The sequence below is a fragment of the Brienomyrus brachyistius genome, chromosome 18 (assembly GCF_023856365.1).
Source record: "Brienomyrus brachyistius isolate T26 chromosome 18, BBRACH_0.4, whole genome shotgun sequence".
In the NCBI taxonomy this organism is placed as follows: Eukaryota; Metazoa; Chordata; class Actinopteri; order Osteoglossiformes; family Mormyridae; genus Brienomyrus; species Brienomyrus brachyistius.
In genome coordinates this window covers 10450492-10471155 of record NC_064550.1, presented here as the reverse complement: position 1 = coordinate 10471155, position 20664 = coordinate 10450492, and the positions used below count along the sequence as shown (strand labels likewise).

At 42.4% G+C, this 20664-nt stretch overlaps 1 protein-coding gene across 1 annotated transcript in view; it reads left to right on the top strand.

The window, feature by feature from the left end:
* The window catches only part of LOC125713504 (double C2-like domain-containing protein beta), an 87226-nt gene that overhangs the window by 30430 nt on the left and 36132 nt on the right, over positions 1-20664 (top strand). The gene's annotated exons all lie outside the window — the stretch shown is intronic.

Sequence of the window (20664 nt, the reverse complement as noted above, 5' to 3'; positions counted from 1 at the left end):
AGGGGCAAGTTAATGTTACAGATGCGCGCGGTGCGTCTCCGGCACCAATCAGGGTAAGTGCTCACACGCACCAGCATTTCACAGCTTCACATTCATTGCAGCTTCATTCGTTTTTTTTTCCGCCTTTTGTCTCGAACGAATAATTTGACCTTCAGACACCTCCAGCAGCAAAACAAAAGCTTCCTTAGCAGGGAATCTACCCTATAAATAAGCGATCAAAAGAAACATTCCCACATTGCGCCGGAGAATTACGCCCAGGGGTGTGCGTCGATAGCGTGCTTCGAGAAAGCGCAGGGAAGCCTTGTGGAGCACACCCTCCTGTCTAATTAAACGGCCTGTTAAAACGGACAGCGTGCAGTAAACCCATGCAGCCTTCAGCCCTTAAGTCTATCATGCCCATGAATCGTGATGCCGCCCCTGTTACAAGTCACAGCTTTTGGCCCTGGACCCACACAGGCTGCAGGGTGCAGTGCATGCTGGGAACTGTTTATCTGCTGACTTCCTTCCTTCCATTCAGCTGAGCAAGTCATAAATTAACTGCAACTGCGAAGTCTTGGGAGCAAAATCTTTTCAACTGGAAATCATGGTGTTGTCCTCCTAAATTTCAATTTATGTTAAAACACCTTTGTTAGGATTTTCACACAGGTTTAGTCTGGTTTTGTGTAAAATGTAGTTGACTGCAATACCCCCCCTCCCGCCCACCCCGTTCTCTACATTGCATGGTATAAACTCCCACCTTTGACTAAGGGAGCTGGCCTGCCTCTGGCCAAAATTGAGTTTTTTTTTTTTATCAATATAGATAGTGGACTGCTAAAGAAAATCACTTTCCTGCCTTTTCCCGAATGTAGTTGCTTCCAAATCCTGCAGCAGATGGTGCGTGTTCCAGATTAGCACTGAGGAATTGCTTGTGTGTGTTTGTATTTCTAACCACAATACACACAGGGTGGCACAGAAGGACACCAGCGCCATAAAACAGCTAGACAAATGTAAATAGAAGGCCGTAGTAAAAGGAGGAGAGTTTGCGCAATCGGTTTCTTTCATAACACTGTTATATTGGACTCATTTTGAGCATCTTAAAGGATAGAAGGAAAATACCTAAATGTATTGATCTGCATGTATTTTCAATTAGCTTTGTTAGGCATTTATACTTCAAGGCTGCAAAGATTCTGCTGACATTTCAAAAACCGAAAGCAGAAACTGCAGTTATCTGACCCTTTGCATCCCTAACCGGATTATTGAAATAATTGACCACACTGTGGTGCCTGAGGTCCGTCCACTGCCCCCCCCCAGCCCGGCACGGCTGGCAGTCATTTATGCTGCCCTAAGGGCTTTGACCCTGCACAGCATCTGGCTGATACCATGATACCGGCCTTAAAAGAACAATGAATCTGTGATACAGTCCTGCCTCTCTTTTAAGTGTTCCCAAGAATACAGGAAAAATACTGTTTCCAAGGCAGGAAGAACAGTATGAAAGCTAATTTATTCAATGTAATATCTCGTAGCTCACTACACAGGGACCTCGGTAACAGAGTTTGGATTTGAAGTGTCCCCACCTTCTCCCCAAAAGAGTATTTTCCCCGACACGCGGAGTGTCTGTCAGCGTCAGAATGAGTGACACTCCTGTGGAGGGACAAGCCCAGCGCCAGAGAGCCTCGGAGGTCCAGTCACGCGAAGCGTCATCACAAATGACAGCAATAGAGTGCAGGGACACAGGCTCTTGGGAGTCATCTAATAAAAAGTGGCCTTTGTTCAAACCCTTAGCTCCACTTGTTTATTAATTTGAGCAGTGTGTTTTGGCACGTCTTCAAGTGCAAATTTGATAGGTTATGGATATTACTCTCGATATATATACACACACATGTATAAATATGAATGTATGTATATGTGTATGTATGTATGTGTGTGAATACATGCATACATACATATGCTTGATTAATTCAGTACAAATATGGCAAATGTATTGGTTTTAAAACAAAAATTATGAATCTGCATTAAATCACATAAGAAAATTTTTTAAGTAAAACATTAATTTCAAGTAGTAACAAATTAAAACCCAGATTATACTTCAGAAAGCGCTGTTCTGAGTTAAAAAGTTCATTGCTAAACAGTCTCACTGGGTGCTTTTTAATAAGTGACACCTTTGCAATAACATTAAACAAACATTTGTGTTTAGTCTCCCTATGGGAGCCAATGACTACAAATGCAATTAATGTCAAAATGGCAAGAAGAGAACTGAATGAGTCCGACAGAAACATTATGATACTTGATAAAAAGAAAATGTCTGTGTGAGAGACAGCTAAATGTGTTAAATGTTGCTTGTTGCTTGTTTCTGTGATGAAACCAATAAGTTTGCAACATTTTTACAGAATTAAGCATCCCAAACCTTCCCGTGAGTACTGTATACGTAGTGACATAATTATGTTCTTAATAATAATATATATTAAAACACTATTAGTAGACTTTGACTTTACTGCACATAGTTTATGATGCAATGCACACATCTAGCAATTAACCTCAAGTGATTAGTCACTACTAATGCACTACGGCCAAATAGTCTGTCAATTTCCAAATGTCTGCCTTCAATTTCTCAGAACCCATGCCGGAACAATCTCAGGCGCACTTCTCTACACACTGAGATCTGGATTATCTATTTGTCCTTTGCTGACAGCCTCCCACCCGACTGGGCCTTCAGAAAATCAGAGCCCACCGCATGAAACAAGGGATGCAGGCGTGGACTTGATGTCAGTCCGTGGCACCGCATTCACACCCGCGCATATTCACACGCACACACACGCCACACGCCATGCAGGGAGAGCAGCTTAAGGCCGCCAATTCACCCAGCAGGAATAAAACCAGTGTTCCCTGAGAACAGCCATACCAAAAGAGATGAAAAGTTCAGGTCCCGAAAGTACAAATTCAGACCGAGGTTTATGTTTCAACCAACCAGTGCTCTGTGTCTGTGACTTTTTTTTATACTAAACTGGTTGGTTGACACAAAACCTGGGTGTGGATTTGTACTTTCTAGACCTGAACTTTCCACCTCTGTGCACAAACACAGAGTTAGAACGTTTTAAGAAACAACATCCCTAGATGTAACCATCAATGGACACTGTCCCGCAGAGTTTGGGTGTCAACATCACTTACATTAAGCACTTGTATTAAACAGTAGTTTTTAACTGCTAATCTTTAACTGCCATGATTAGAGTTCCCTAGTCTATCCTAGGCTGAAAAAAAATAATATTTGAGCAATTAATGTCCATTGACAGTTGCTTCTACATCCCTCAATCTGAAGGTGATGACATACAGGGAAACTATTGGAGCAATGTTGCCAGGCAACTGCCAATCAGGTGAGACGAAGGGCAAAGAGTTTCTTGAGTTTCTTATGTGTACAAAACACATCCAGTTAAAATGCAGTGCTGTCCAGTGTTTGGCTTTTGAATGTAGATTAGGCCTCACTGTGTAAATGCAGCTGCTGGTCTCTTACTGCTTGTAGTCAGCGGTTGTTGTTGTCTTGTGATCATTGCTTTATTTTGGGGTTTGTCTGATTTTCACTGTAGGAGCAATTCCTCATGGCATTCACAGTCCAGTGGGCTTTGTTGTTATACCATCCATTCTCAAGTATCCCGTGGCGCAGAAAATGTGCATTGAACATGCACTTAATAACTGGAATGATCCTTATTGTAAGGTATTAACCTTCAATGAAATAAAAGTTTCACATTTTAAAACTTTCATTAATAATACAGTTTAATTATTTGTCCAATTATTGTTTTCTTATATCTGACTATAATAAAAGTAATCACCCACTGTGGTAGAATAAAATGAATGCATGCATTAAACTATGTCTATGTAAACAGGAAATAATACTGCACTATAGCTGGAATGTGGATTGAACAGGCAGACAAATGGACGCATCTGTGTACAGGGCAGAGCGGCGTTGATTTTGCAGTTACTGTAGGTTCACGGAGGACAGTGCAGGCCACTCCATAGGATCAGGAAAACCCATAAAGAAGATTCCTAGGTCATTTTTGGTTCAGCAAAGCTATTATGCCAACGGGCCGGAGAGCACCAGGCTGACATGCTTGATTAAAAGGCCGTAGCAGCCTTTGTTTGTGCCAGTACTGTAATCAATAGAAAGAAATTGCCATCCGCTGTCAGAACAATGAAAAGGAGCCGGGCCGCCCGCCTTTAAGCCGCATCTGACTGTGGCCCTGTCCCTGCTGGGCTCTGAGGCTCGCTGGGTCCTCCCACCTTGGGTCCCCTACTTCTCCTGGGGATGCACTGGCTCATTAGTGCCCCTGTTTGCTCTGAACGACCACAGGCCAACCCCTGCATAACGGTTTACGCTGTCGAGCCCCTCTCACCCTCCCCTTACTGACAGCATGCTTGTTATTGTTATCCCTGTAAAAGCATAAGTACAGTATCTAGCACTGATTGGACTAATGTTTTAAAAAACTCTTTCTTAATATTTTCGATTTTATGTTTATGTGTACCTATGATACTGTACGCTGTACTGTGTGTTAATATTTAATATCATACTTGAGTTAAAACTATTACCGGTTTGAACTCAAACTTGACAATGAAGATAAAAATAATCAAAAATGAAATGGCCGTGCGACAGGTGTCACCTGCAAGTGAGCGTAAGCAGTACTTTTTAAAATCAATATTCGTATCCAGTGAAGAGTTAGTAGATTGAGAAGCTAGGAAGGTCTTCTCCGTTACCTCCTTGTGTCGCTTTGATTTATAGATTACTAGTTGTTGAGGTCGGTAAATAACGTTGTTTGTGTATGCCTTGTTGGATATATCGCTTGTTTCTTAGCCAAACTCCTTGTAAATCTAGGGCAGCGATCCGCCTGAACTCCATCGTGTCTGTAGCCCTGCGCTGTTGTCTCGCACGAAGGAACATTTGCATCAGTAAAATCTGACCTCGGGAAAAACAGATTATACCAATTGTGTTCAATTACTCTGTTTTTATTAATTGCGAAATTTGCATAGCGACAGTGGGGTCCCGGTTAACCTCCACCACCACCTACTTCATGTCCTGTACATTAATGAATCATCTGGCCCCAAGGGCAAGCCGTTGGAGTGTCCTAGGCTACACTGATAGGAATCAGCCATTAAGAGGCTGCCTGATTCCTGTGATTTATCCAGCGTCTTCCTTGAATTTGTGAACTTTTCGCGTCGGACTGACCAGTGGGCCATGAATAGAGCGGATAGATACACTTCCTGCCGTCAGTTTCGACGGATGCCCCTCTGTTGTCGTTTGGCATCGCTGCGGGCCGCTGCTATTCACAGATACCGAATCACGAGGAGGGGGGTCTCAACGCTAAGCTTTTGTTTTACGGCGCGTCCGCTAACGTGACTCGGACACGTTCACAGGTGCACTTCGCCGCCGCAGTCAGATCAGGCTTAATTGCTCCACTGATCTCCAGCAGTAATTAATGCACGGCCCCGATCGGATTCCTCGGACGGTGCCACCAGGAAGATTAGCGATTCCTGCAGCAGAAAGATAAGGCAGGATGTGTGGAGACCATGTGGGATTGGCCAGTCCGAGTGTGAAGGGCAGTTAAATCAAAAAGATAGTGGAGATGCGGCCGGCCCTTTGTTTTCATTTGCGCCAAAGGAATTGTCCCTGCGTTTGTCGTCTGTGTGCAACTGCGTGGTAATATCTTTCAACTGAATCATCTGTTGAACGCAGTTTTTGTAATAGCCACTGAGTTTTGGGCCATTGGGCAGCTCAGTTAATAATGGCATTTTTCCTACGGGAACAAGCTATTCAAAAGCTTGAGGTAGCCCCCCACCCAAGATTAGACAGAGTTTTGCCACATCATACCATCTTTTCATAAAGGGAAGGAGTCCCCCCGTGTGAGATCTACCACGGTCCTACAGTCAGTCTACAGCCATCCCAGTCTAAGCTAAGTGACTTGTAATAACGATAAATTTGAGCAATCACATCCCACCTGACACCTCCAGCCCATAAGGTCCAACTCGGCATCAAAATTTACTTTTGAAATTCACCTGGTAAACACCGATTTTGTAGACCCTGGGTAAATCCCAGAGTTGCAAATTGAGGTGTTTCTCAACTGTCTCTGAGCTGATATCATCATCGTCCTGCTCCCACTTAGTGGCTAACTTTGCTCAGGATTCTTAATATTTCTTGCACTTGCTCTGCCTGCTTCCAAGCGATACCATGAGGCACTATGTTTCTAAGTCTCCCACCGAAAACGCTTTGACTGGTCTGATGTTCGACACAGGTTTTTGTTGATGACCTCGGAGACATGCATTGTCATGCATGCCGTAGTGTCTTCCCGTCTCAGCGGGAGAAGGCTAAGATGGGATATCAATCCAGGCTGCTGTCGGGTTATCTCTGAGATACATCACTCCAATTCAAAGGCAGCCATTGATTACTGGTGCTGAGACGTGCGAGCTGGACAGCCGACGGACAACTGAGCTCGGTAACAGTGATTGATACACGGGGTGCAGGTTATAGGATTCAGGATGACTAGATTTTTATCACCTCTTCAGTAAGAACCTTTATCTGCACCGACAGTCGCATTAGATAGAGCTACAGCCTGCTTCTTTTTGCATATTTATATTGCATTTTATTTTGTTCAGTCAGTCCCTGGAGCAGTTAAGATGAAGGGTCTTGCTCAAGAACCCAACAGTAACAGACTCCAGCGGTGGGATTTGAACCAGCAACCTTCCGGTGATTGGGGATCCTTAACCTCCAGAGCCAAAAAACAAACATTTGTGGCTACAGCAGTTTGTTTACTCATATACTGTATAATTTCCTGTCAGGTTGGCTTCCCATCCTGGGCTATTCCCTGCCTTGTGCCTGTAGCTTCCGTGATAGGCTCCACACCCCTTGCAAACCTGAATAGGATAAGCGGTTTCAGACAGTTGATGGATGGATGGAATTCCTTATTTCATGTATTTTTAACATTCATGGAATTTAATTACAACAAACACGTAAGAGATTTGCATGTGTTCGTCATGCTGGTAAATAGTACGTAATCATAGGCAGACAAAAACTTTGCAGACGGTTTATTTTATGTTAGTTTCTACAGATAATTCGCATGTTGAGTCTTTAATTTTTTAAATTAAAAAATGTAAAAAATTTGGGTGAAGTGTTTAATTTTTCCTTTCGTTTTTTAAATTAATATACTTCCATGCAGGTTTAATCATAAATAAAAAGTTGTTCATATTTATTTCCAGTATTGTGTTAATTATACTAACAAACATGTCTGATATCTGTTGGAAGTTCTGTCAGTCCATGATCTGGAGAAAGTCCTTGTAATATTTCAGTAGTACTGCGCATTACCAGCTTTTTATTTAACTAACATGCCATGAGTGATGAACTTACTAATAACTAAACTAGTCTGTCCATCCATCCATCCATCATCTGTACCCACCAAGTGTTGCAGGGGTCCAGAATCTATCATGGAGGCTACAGGCACAAGGCTGGGAACTACCCAGGATGGAGACCAACCTATCACAGGACACACTCACACACCATTCACACCTATGGACAATTTGGTAGCTCCAGATAACATCAGCATGTCTTTGTGTGGGGGGGGAACCGGAGTACCTGGAGGAAATCCCACAACAACACGGGGAGAACATGCAAACTCCACACACATGTAACCCAGGTGGAGACTCGAACCCAGAGTCCCAGAGGTGTGCAGCAACAGTGGTAACCGCTGCATCAATGTATCAGCCCTAAAAACTAGCCCGTGCGAATGGACACATCAGCAATCAGCTCGCGTCGATCACTTACTCTCCAACCTCCATCTACTGCACAAGCCGCCCTCACACAAGTGGCTTAAATATAACGGTGCTCATCGTCCGCCGGTGCGATTCAAACCCATCCCCCTAGAAATAAATCATGCAGAACCCGAGGCTGCACACTTTAAATATTGCATTAAGAGCCATCTTGTAATTTGCACTTCACTGTTAACAACAGCAGGCAGGTAAGGCAGGCTAATGAATTATGAAGCCATCAACCTGAAATTCAGAATCGTGCTAAAGGAACAGATGCGGCGCTTTTCACGGAGACGATTGCTGGCGAATCCCCAGAGATGCGATGTGTGCAGTTCGCTGACGGAGGTCCTGCCACAATTATACAGCGTGTTAAATGCATTCATGAATAAACTTACATTTCATAAACCTAAGTTTCATCACATGAATGGCAACATATGTTCCTGAAAGTATAGCCATTATTTATTTACATAACTATAACAATATACAATATATTCCAAATAATGAATATTTCATAATTAAAGATCCCTCACAGTGTTGATTCCAGTATCTCTCAGAAGTCTTTCATGCATTTTTAAACATGTGAAGTGAGTCATCTCAGTGTTGATGGAGTGTTGAAATGTTGATAGCCAAAGGCATAAAATGTCTGTGTATCCTCCATGGAAAATGTAATCTGATGTATCTGTCAGCAAGAACTACTGATGAAAGCAAGGAGAGCAATTTATAACACACCTCTCTTAAGATGCATTCAATTTGTGAGCTGCAATAATATTTAGTGTATTGTGGCAATCCTAGTGACCTCACTAAGGGGCCTGGTCCTGTTGGTGAAGCATTTAGGGTCACCATCCGAGCTGGATAGTTCAGGTCCAGGAAGTAAAATTCCAGGCCAAGATTTTGTTTCAACCAACCAGTTGAGTCCTCTGTGACTGTGACTCTTTATACTCAACAGGATGGTTGAAACAAAATCCTGGTCTGGAATTTCGCTTTCTGAACCTAGCTATCTAGCTCGTATGATGTGACATACTGGGACTTTGGTTTGGCCATGGGATTCCCATCACTCACCATACTGGTATCATAATGGGATCTAGAACTTAATATATCCAGTAGTTTATTCTGTTCTGCTATCGCACTTTATCAGAACCTTGAAAAGCAACATATTCTTTCATGCTGCACTGGTGCTCTGTGTTGGGAAACGGTGAACAACTGCAGGAAATGACAGGCCTTGGTAGCCCTCGCATTTTTTTATGTAATATTTTATGTAACCTGAAATGTATCTGAAGGTATTTAGGGGAACCCTGAATTCTAAAAGAGGTCCTTTATTGTCATACATGACATGAAACAGACACGCAAGACTTTTCATACACTAAAGAGTATTCCTTGGTTTATTAAGGAGTGAAGGATTTTTCATTAAGGAACGATTGCCCAACAACTAGGTGCACCATAATGGACAGGCGTGAAGTAAACTGGCATGTTAACAGATAATGGCACCACAGTAACCACAGAGAATTATTTCATTAAGCGTTGATGGGAAATGGCACAAATTACTAAAATTAGCCAGTTGGGTCTATCAAAATGCATTGCAAAAACTGAACATACTGTACTACCCAACACCGGCAGCAGGCATCAGGGACTTTAGAACCGCACCGTTTCCTGATTGGTCTGTAGAAAATCTTTAATGCCCGGGTAGAATGTGGGCAGTAAGTGCACACTTTTCATAGGCGAGCTGTCAGCCGCTGAATCACAGCAGAAGATACTGATACTGAGGGCGGCGACTGCCGGATGAGGCGTCTGCGTTATTCTGCAGGCTTGTTAGTAGCTAGAGCACATAACGAGACAAAAACGTCAAGTCAGCGTGACCCTGTCAGGACTTTCCGCTTATTTTACATGCAAGCTACATGCTCAGGAGTTTCAGTCTCCGATATGATGACTAACCCGGGTTCGAAGTCTTCAGAAATCACGGTGAAAAAAAATGAACATGACATTCTTCAGCTTGCCAACAGACCTGGTGCTGCCAAGTACATCGTAAGTGGTTACTTTAGTACTTTAGTAACGGTTCTGTCCCTTACGCTAAGTTTTGTTTTTTTTCACCTCTCCGTGACTCTGTTTTGTCTTCGTGCCCCAAACCACCACTACCTTCTTATCTCACTTTCATGTTGCATATGTCGTAGCCAAAGAATGTGTTTGTTGTTATTATACAAACATAGCTTATTGGCTTCTGGAGAACATATTTTTAACGCCAGCAAATCCTTATTTGCACACATGCAGCACTGTGTCATTGAGGTTTCTTTCCAAACACTATCATCATTTTTATTTAAATTTCACATGTGAAGTATCGACTTACTGTTTTAACCGAATGTTAATCCAACGCACTAAGCAGACCCTTCTAAGTTTCATCGTTTTACGATTCTTTTTTCCCCTCTCTTTCTCTAAATTGCTTCTGACCAGATCTCACCAGTGTTTTCTGTTTCTTTTCCTCTTCATTGCCTGCTGGCCTTGGCCTGCTGTCTTGCACGCACTTCCTCTCACTGCATGCAGCTCCCCCTTCCCAGGTATAAGAAGGTAAGGCACTGTAGCCCCTCCCCTTCGTTCCTATTGGACAAACCTTAATCAGTCCCACCCACTCTCTCCCAATCAATCATACAGTAGCTCCCCCAGTTTCATACTTTTGCCTTTTAGAATATTCTTTGCTAAATACCAAGTAAAAGAAACTTTCCAAGGGGGCGGCATGGTGGTGCAGTGGTTCGCACTGTTGCCTCACACCTCTGGGACCCGGGTTCGAGTCCCTGCCTGGGTCACATGTGTGCGGAGTTTGCATGTTCTCCCCATGTCGTCGTGGGGTTTCCTCCGGGTACTCCGGTTTCCCCCCACAGTCCAAAAACATGCTGAGGCTAATTGGAGTCGCTAAATTGCCCATAGGTGTGAATGTGTGAGTGAATGGTGTGTGGGTGTGCCCTGCGATGGGCTGGCCCCCCATCCTGGGTTGTTCCCTGCCTCGTGCCCATTGCTTCCGGGATAGGCTCCGGACCCCCCGCGACCCGATAGGATAAGCAGTTTGGAAAATGGATGGATGGAAGAAACTTTCCAGTTTTATTGTAGGCATCAATTCCCTCAAGGTTTTACTCAATAGTTCCAATTTTAATAAATATTTAAATAGTTGTGTATAGTTTTACACCTTTTTAATTTGTTTTTTGTGTGTTAATCAGTTCTCTTTATTAGTTTATTGCTTTCTTATTACTATATTATGCATTCTCATGTTTTTTACATTGACAAACTTTGTTCAGTGCATATATTTTGTATTTAGTGTGATATTTAAAGTTGAAAAATACAGTTTAATTCTCCTAATATCTATGCATAAATCTAGAAAACTAAACTGAGTAAAAGTTTTCAATGAAAAAAAAATGCCCTGAAAAGGAATCACTGTTAGATAATCAGTATTACAGCTGAAAATGCGTGAATTTTACTTCAAACCGTTTTCCGTCATTTGTATCGTAAGGGGTTGTGAGCTGTGAGGTAACTATTCTCAGTAATCAAAGTGTTGGCTAGAAGTTTCACAGTACTAATGCCTGCTGGGAAGTATGTCATGGCCAGTGGTCTGAGAGTGTTCGCTAAGCAAGGAAAATGCAGTATACTGATAGACGCTCAAAGAGATGTTCTGTGGCTGAATATCCATGACCGTACATTAATGGCACCCTTTCGGGTGTTTGCTCACTTGAGTCCTTGCCGATAAGGTCCACCACAGGCACACAGATGTGGCATTCAGTACTGAGTGTTTGTTCTTTTTGTCGGCTGCACTGCACCAGTGAAATGCAGTGAAATGCACTGCAGCTTCACTTAAATTGGTCATTACAACTTAATCAGTCAAGACCATTTTCGCTTGCTGAAAAGGTCAAACAAAAGTTTCCACATGCAAATATATCATATTTCGATTATGTGCTGATTATATATTGTACTAAACATGGATTTTAGTTATAAAAAATCAGTCATGTATTTTGGCCAAATTCAAAGGTATTTAAATATATGTCTTGGGGGTCTTGGCGGCATTCAGAATGTCCGACACTGATCAAAAACCTTCATTATCAGCTGTCCATTCCCTCACGGTTTTACTACAGACAGGTGGGATTCTCCTGATCTTCCTTCTGCTCCTGCACAAGGAACAAAGAAAAGATCACAGAGACACGATCATCATCCTCTGGGTGAGAGTGAGACCTCACCTTAGGTCGTTCACACACACAGATCCACCATTACGGATGGATGTTTCGCTGCTCCACCCTGGCCTTTGTAACTCTGTGACACAGGTGGGATGTTTTATAACCTGCCACTGTGATACACAGTCGCTCTCATTAAACATCACAAAGTGCAAACTTTCCGACCAGGTATCAGGTGTACTGGGTTCGTGTCTGCGGGCAGTTTTATTCATGGCGTCTGAAAGGATAGGATCGCATTTATTCAAAGTTTATGTGCCTTTCCCCTTCTTTTGATGACTTTTGCCTCGATAAAATCTCAAAATTAACCCATTTTACGACAGATGTTAGAATCTCTGGCTAGTCACCTTTTCGAAAAGTAAAACTACATAGTTTAAAATATCAAGTTTATATGTGGCACAAATTTAATTAATTTCACAATCCCCTAGGGATAGTACTCATGTTCAGTCTGGGCAAACTGAGATTAGAACTGTCTCGCATCGGATTTTACCATGGTAATTATGATTAAAGCGTTTTTAAGTTGCACATGAGGCTGAATCTCTCATCCTTCTGTGCAGCTGGATGGAGAGAGAAAAATGTGGTTCATTGCGGAGCGAGTTTACCGCCGATGTCCGGATTCATTCCCCAAGGAAGGAAGGAAGCACTCGCCTTGCAAAGTGGCGGCTCTGAGTAAATGGAGCGCGGGGCATGAATGAGTAGGTGTGCGAGGCTCGCATGATGCATCGTGCCCATCTGTCGCCGGCGCTGGCCGATTCTCCTTCCTCCGTAATTATGATCGAGGGCCTATTCACAGAGAGCATGGCCATCAAAGAAGCGCTGGCGATGTTTGTTTTATCCGCGGCATCTCAATGGCGGCCTCACTTCGAAATTAGTCACCATTCTCTGAAGGGGTCAGGGGTTCGAGCGGCATCAGCGTGCCGGGGGCATTACTAAGCTCTCATGCTATGTTTCTCAGACCTACCAAATATATTCGCTATTCTGCACACCCACACTTTGACCTACAGCCTCCCCTAAGAGTTATAGAGCCTGTGTGGGTAAGGATTGAAATTAGTCTTTAATATTAAAGTGATGAGACAACATAATATAGCAAAAGGACGTGTGCTGATTAATCCTGCAGGTGTCCACGAGGAAAAAATATTTTCTCATTATGAAAAGTTACAGTATCTGATTCCAAGTAATCATTTACTATTTATTCAGCTCCATCTGAAATGCATTTTTTCTGTTTTTCTCCCCTATCCTCAGCACTATTAAAATAAAATGTACAAGGCTGCCTTTTGCCATTTTTTCAGATATATGCAGTAAACTACATTGGGCAGAATCAAGAAGACGTTTAATAAAATAAAATCACATGGATATTTCATCCGACTCAATAATATATAAGGAATGCAATCACACTTAATCTAATTACTTAAATCTGAGATCTGACTGTTCGTGTACCGGTATGTCGATAAAATCCAAAATCAGGAGTAGATGCTCTTCGAATAAGTGTCACCAAACCCCGAAAATAATTTTAACCAAAAATATAATCCAGGTTCTTCACACAGCAATACAGTGAAATCAGACCTGAGTACGAAAAATTGCTTGCGCCTTTGACAATGAACTATGTTTCCATGTCAGAAAAGTTAATCATTCTGGAAAAGCTGGCCAAAGGAACTGTCCACCTAGAAGAGCTGAATGATCTTCCGCCATATCCGCCGGATTAAATGAAACGCCACAATTGTTGTCTAAGAAGGTTTGAAAGCATTAGTAGGGAATCTGACTGCATTTTGATTTAAATGGACGCGACTCAGGCTGTATATTGATGGAGGCCGGATCTCTCAGCAGATCGAATAATCTTTACGAAGAGGTGGATGTCAAGAACTGGATGAGTGCTTCCCTTTAATGCGTAATGGTCCTTGTGCTTCTCTTTTACATTTTCAAGGAGAGATGAGAAACAAATCCACAAAAATGAGCACTCTGCCTGATTTAATGCATCAGAGTAGAAATAAGTTAATTAAGGAGTAGAAATTTTAATTACATCAGTTGTTTCGTCAGCCATCCTCTGCGACGCGGCTCTCTTTGACGCCGCGAAGAACCATCATCCCACTCATGGCTGAGCAAATGGGCTTACAGTGCGACACACACTCTCAAATATCAAAAAAATAAAGTAAAATTTACAAGCGGAGCACAAAGAACAAGCACCAGAGTGACATAGCATCAGCGGAGGGGGGGGGGGGGGGACTCAGGCCGCAGAGAGCTAGTGATGGAAGTAATTACTGGTTTGTTTGTGACTGCAGCAGCCTGACGGTTTCTCTCATATTGCCACATTATTATTGGTTCCCACATCTAAAGTGACTCACGCTGATGTCTCTTAGACAGGCCTGTGGTTGTATTATAAAGATACAGTCGGCTCCATTTATGGAAAGTCATTGTAATAGAGGCACTAAACAAGCGTCTATGCAGAAGTATTCAAGCATGTGATTAAGGGGGCTATCTACCCCTGGTATCAATGCATGATGTCATAACTTTGAGTATTAAGGAAATTTCAGGACATGTGGCATTGTGGTGTATTTCAATTCTGTGGCTGGACTTGTAACAATGAATGGTAATGCCTTATATTAATTGCTTCTTCATAATGCCTTTATAATGCATTCATAGAACATTCAGTGCACCTTCATAATGCATTCATAGAATATTCAGTGCACCTTCATAACGCATTCATAGAACACTCAGTGCACCTTCATAATGCATTCATAGAATATTCAGTGCACCTTCATAATGCATTCATAGAACATTCAGTGCATCTTCATAGCACATGCAAAGAACATTCAGTGCATCTTCATAACGCATTCATAGAACATTCAGTGCACCTTCATAATGCATTCATTGTGCATTCATAAGCAGCATATAAGTATACGTACCTTAGCAGTTAATGTAAAGCGTAACCCAGTGAATGAGTGTGGGGTTCCTAGTTTGATACTATAGATAGTATAGAATGACGGTCAGCCAGTTTGACTGTCAGATCTTGAGGAACAGACAGCTCTTAGTTGTTTAATGGAACAGCTGTAGGGTGATGCACAGGCAATCAAGCTTGCGAGAAGATGATGATCCATTATTTATTGGTGTCTTTCAGTGTTAAGGTTCTAAAATGCCGAGCTAGAGAACACCAGACTGCGCACCACACTCACAGATATGCAGCACAAACCTCTCACTGTGGGGGTGCCTCAGCTGCCGCATCTGAGTGTCGGCCCCAGCAGGGGATTCCCAGCTTCCAGTGTTCCATGTCCTCCAGGAGACCATCGGCCTCTGATTGATTTTGACTGGCATCAATTCTAGTTACCTCTGAAATAAGTGAAACAGAATGTGTACGTGTTCTAAAGGATGGTTAGTTTAAAACCCATTCATCCATCCATCCATTTTCTATACCCACGTGTCCTAAGCAGGGTCGCAGGGATCCAGAGCATAATTCAGAACCTTTACTTTTAATATCCATCCATTCATTTTCTGTATCCACTTGTCCTCCTCAGGGTCACGGAGGCACACTCACTCACCAGTCACTCACTCACCAGACACTCACTCACCAGACACTCACTCACCAGACACTCACTCACCAGACACTCACCAGACACTCACTCACCAGTCACTCACTCACCAGACACTCACTCACCAGTCACTCACTCACCAGACACTCACCAGACACTCACCAGACACTCACTCACCAGACACTCACTCACCAGACACTCACTCACCAGTCACTCACTCACCAGACACTCACTCACCAGTCACTCACCAGACACTCACCAGACACTCACTCACCAGACACTCACTCACCAGATACTCACTCACCAGACACTCACTCACCAGTCACTCACTCACCAGACACTCACCAGACACTCACTCACCAGTCACTCACTCACCAGACACTCACCAGACACTCACTCACCAGACACTCACTCACCAGACACTCACTCACCAGTCACTCACTCACCAGACACTCACTCACCAGTCACTCACCAGACACTCACCAGACACTCACTCACCAGACACTCACTCACCAGACACTTACCAGACACTCACTCACCAGTCACTCACCAGACACTCATTCACCAGTCACTCACTCACCAGACACTCACTCACCAGACACTCACTCACCAGACACTCACTCACCAGTCACTCACTCACTCACCAGTCACTCACTCACCAGACACTCACTCACCAGACACTCACTTTGAAATATTTTTTAAAAAAATTTGGGACTTTGAATATACCTTTTTAGTTTTACAAACTAACTTGAAAAAATTTTAAAACAACTAACCAAAACTCCATTCCAGTGTTATTTGTAAAAACGATTCTACAGGAGAGTTTTACTTATCGACTTCTGAACTTCTATCTGCAGTGGGAATAAGATACTTCTCTTGCATCCTGCCTTGTCCATGTCTGCACTGTTCTTCCCTTAAATTCTGCGGCTCCAGTGCTCACTGCTCACAGTGGCCAATTGCTTTTTAATGTAAGACATCTAGTCAATATTGTATAAACCTCACTGCTACTTCCCCCCCCCTGCCCCAAGACACTGATCTGGATTCTGAGATGACGTTCGATCGGCCAGAGAGGGATTCTTCATTACTTTTCCCAGGGGGAATCAGTATTAACACACATTTTATGTCATGGATTAGCTTTGTTGCTTTTGCTAGACTTTCTTCAGCTGCTCTGAATTCTGTTAGTTCTGATTACCTCTCGGTCCACAGAGGGGCCGGCAGGGGGTCCGATTTCTGCTCTGCTGTCAACTGTCACCCTGAAACCTTGGTCATTACTCTGTGTTGAAGGGATTTCAGAGTAGTAGCCAGCCGAACCCCACGAGCAGCCTTACTGCGTGCAGCCGGATTTGAATTCTCTGCTACAGTGTATATCTAACCATTTGACCAACATGTCAAGGCACATTTGACCAAGATATGAAGACTTTTTTATTATTAATATGTATTATTTTAAGGAGATCAGGAGTTCAGACACTCAAATAGCAGAGCTGAATAGAATGACAGACTTATGTCCCGAAATATATTGCATACACATTTATTCACTCGCTGAACTGGAAAACAATACAAGGCACTTAATAATTGTAAGAGTGATATTTACCACCTAGTAATGCAAAGCACAAAAGCCCTGTTAAGGGTAGATGTGATGTGCAGGGTGTTGTGAATAAAGAGGAGCAGATACGCAGTCGAGGGACATGGGTCGGTTTACCGTATCCCGTACTGAGGAAATTGGCAGTTCCAGATCACAGGGAAGACACTGAGAGGCCGATTTTTTTGTTTCTTGTCGGCAAGGTGTTTTGAGGCCTCGGAGAAAGTCACTGATGATTAGTTCCTGGGGTGGAAAAAAAGAACTTTTAGGTTTTCTCCTGACAGGCAGTTGGAAGAAGTAATTTGCCAGCAAATTTTTTTTCCATACATACAAGGGAGCTCTGAAGGTGATGACTGAGACCCCATTCTGTATGGTAACACTACAACAACATGATATGCATTTCCTGCACAGTGTCAGTCCTATTTTATGCTAATGACTGTAGCTTTAACTTTTAAAGATGGTTAACAATGTTTTATATTCATATAGTTTCAATGCATCCATGTAAAGTGTGTATGTGTGTGTGTCTGTGTCTGTGTCTGTGTCTGTGTGGATAATGTATATATTACATCGTGGGAACCAAATGCCCCCATAGTGTGATAAAAACTTTTGGTTTTGATGCTGTGAGGACCATTTTCAGGTCCCCACAAAGATCTATGCATGCAATCAAAGAAGTAAAAATGCCAAAAGATTTTTTATGGTTAATGTCGTCATGTTGGAAATGTTCTCCATAGATATGAATGTAGAGTTTCCACAAAATATAATTCCAAGCATGTGTTTGTGTTTGTTTGTGTGTGTGTGTGTGTGTGTGTGTGTGTGTGTGTGTGTGTGTGTGTGTGTGTGTGTGTGTGTGTGTGTGTGTCTGACTCAGAGTAAATTACTGAAACCTGAAACCACAGTTACTGAAACTACTGTACTGAACAAGTCTTAGGCAGTCAAAGAAAATGTTTAAAGCTATTTTTCTGGGTAGTGAGTGTATATATTTTCAGTATGAAAAACACAAGAACACTTAGAGCTTTTGAAAATTAAGAGTAACCCAACAAAAACTAACAAGAATTTCCTCCATTCTCCAAAATGTTCAGTTGAACCCGGCTCCAGTTCCCAGTTCCCAGTTCCCAGTTCCCGCTCCCCAGCAGCACCCCAGCCATTCCATGTATTTCTTACATTTCAGCACCAGCTCACTTAATTCATCCATCCATCCATTTTCCAAACCGCTTATCCTATTGGGTCGCGGGGGGTCCGGAGCCTATCCCGGAAGCAATGGGCACGAGGCAGGGAACAACCCAGGATGGGGGGCCAGCCCATCGCAGGGCACACTCACACATCATTCACTCACACATGCACACCTATGGGCAATTTAGCGACTCCAATTAGCCTCAGCATGTTTTTGGATTGTGGGGGGAAACCGGAGTACCCGGAGGAAACCCCACGATGACATGGGGAGAACATGCAAACTCCACACACATGTGACCCAGGTGGAGACTCGAACCCGGGTCCCAGAGGTGTGAGGCAACAGTGCTAACCACTGCACCACCATGCCGCCCCCGCTCACTTAATTCATTCATTTAATTAATTTTAAAAAGTCAATGAGGTATTGATTGACTAAACAAGGCATGCTAGTGGTTGAAGCAAAACATACATTGGATGGCTGCTGTAAATACCGGGGTGACTTTAGCTGAGACTCTTAGACGGTTAAGCTGACAGACTTTGACAGACATAATATCATAGTGTTACACCGACATGAAGATCATTTGAACATCATTTTCTCTCACTGCCAAAACTTTTGCACAGTACTGTGTGGGTATGTGTGTGCACATATACAAATATACAGTACATGTGCATTATATATATTGTTTGTTTGTTTTAGTAGGCTTATGTAGTCATTTATATATTTACATATATACACACACACACACACTTTGTGGGTTTTCAATTCCATTCCATGAGTGAATCCATCTTGATATTAATAAAAAGGGAGAAAGAAGAGTTTTTATCCAGCATTTTGATTAAAATATTGGGTAACGCTTTACATTAAGTGCAACCTTCATAATACAATCATTATGCATTCATAGAACATTCATAGACAGCACACAAGTTCACCTTAACATCCTAACATCCCTTAACAGCTTTAATATACATTAACAACAAACATTACATGATTATACAATTATAATGTTTGTTATTATTATGTAATGTTTGTTATTAATGTATGTTACAGCTGTTAAAGGATGTTAGGATGTTAAGGTATGCATACATGATGTTTGTGAATGTTTTATGAATACTTAATGAATACATTATGGAGGTGTATTGAACGCTTTATGGATGCAATATAAAAGTATTATGAAGGTGCAGTTAATGTAAAGCGTTACCAAATGTTGATTAAACAAGTGGATTATGGGCATCTTATACTCCTGGTAGATAAAGGCCATGGAGAATGCATTGTCTACAAACACCCAATGAGGTATCCAGGCAGGTCTGTCCAGGCCAGAGAAATTCTCAATGGGAATATGAGCAGGAACAGTGTTTTGCCACCAACAGAAGGGAATGATTCAGCTTGTTGGACCTCTTTGTGCTGACAGAAGACACCAGATGAAGCATCCAGGCTGAGATTTGGCTGGGATGCTATACGAGCAGTAAAAAGCGAGGTAGTTCTGAAGTAGTACTGCCATGTCGTGGCTTATGTATAACTTCCATCTTGAACGTACACTGTAATGATGCTTATCGGAAGGCGCAGTGGAGTTCCAGTGATATTTTAGACAAGGAAAGATCTACAATCATCTGAGTATATTGATTTATTTATTTTGTTCTGCCTTCCAGGGTAACTGCATAGGCACTGCATGCTGGCCTCCATGTTAGACAATGCTACTGTAGTATGTAGAGTTCTACGTGATTATTCTAGAACTCCTTCCCCATTTTCTCTATCTTCCTTCGCACAAAGTGTTTCTGTGAGCCCACTCCCCGTTCTAGTACCTGTGATTCCCAACCTGTATTACTGAACGTCTGCTGATGTGTTCAGCACTGCGCTCAGCACAAAGTTTCTGGTTTCTGGTTTTCATGCCTGAGATAATCATTCCTGACAAATTCAGTGAGTCACTGCATTTCTTCTTTGTTTTTCATTACAGTCCTTTTGCTTAATCTTGTTGCCATTCACACAAAGGTACATGACACATTTGTCTTTATTAAGTCAAAATGTTCATTTGTCAACCTGATGTTCGGGATCCAAAGACTACCTTTAATGTAAATCCTTATCATTTGTTGCATTGCTCTTTTTTAGTATTTTGCTAATTCTGATTGATGTGACTCAGGTGCCGGTGTGTATGTTTCTCAGGGATGTTATTATAGTATAAGTACTGTACATACCAGTCAGTCTTTTCCAGGTGATATGAATCAAAGTTTACATAAGTCTCTTAATGTATCATAATCAATAAGAATATGTTGAGAAATACAATACCAGTCTAAAGTCTGGACTCACCTACTGAAAATAATAACCCTAAGCACACCTTGGGTTTATGTATTATCTTATGAACAAGGAAAGAGATGTAGTGCTGTGACTGGTGACCTGGCCCCTACAATCCCCCCCCCCACTGACCTAAACCCTATAGAGCTGTTTAGG